Genomic DNA, 226 nt, shown 5'->3' on the forward strand with positions numbered 1-226 from the left:
GTAGAAGGGAATCCTCCAACACCTCCGCCCAAGACATCTGGTCATGCAACTCCAATCATAATCAGTCACTGACAGACAACAAAATCATCAAAGTCAACAAGAAAAATCATATATTTTTTTCCATTCTCTTTCACTTTGCTTGCAGAGGAGGATGAAGGGGATGGAGGGGAGAAAGTAACTAGAAAACGACATAAAAAAAAAATCAAAACAAACAATATGAACAAAT

This window comes from Penaeus monodon, chromosome 22, assembly GCF_015228065.2.
Source record: "Penaeus monodon isolate SGIC_2016 chromosome 22, NSTDA_Pmon_1, whole genome shotgun sequence".
NCBI classification, from domain to species: Eukaryota; Metazoa; Arthropoda; class Malacostraca; order Decapoda; family Penaeidae; genus Penaeus; species Penaeus monodon.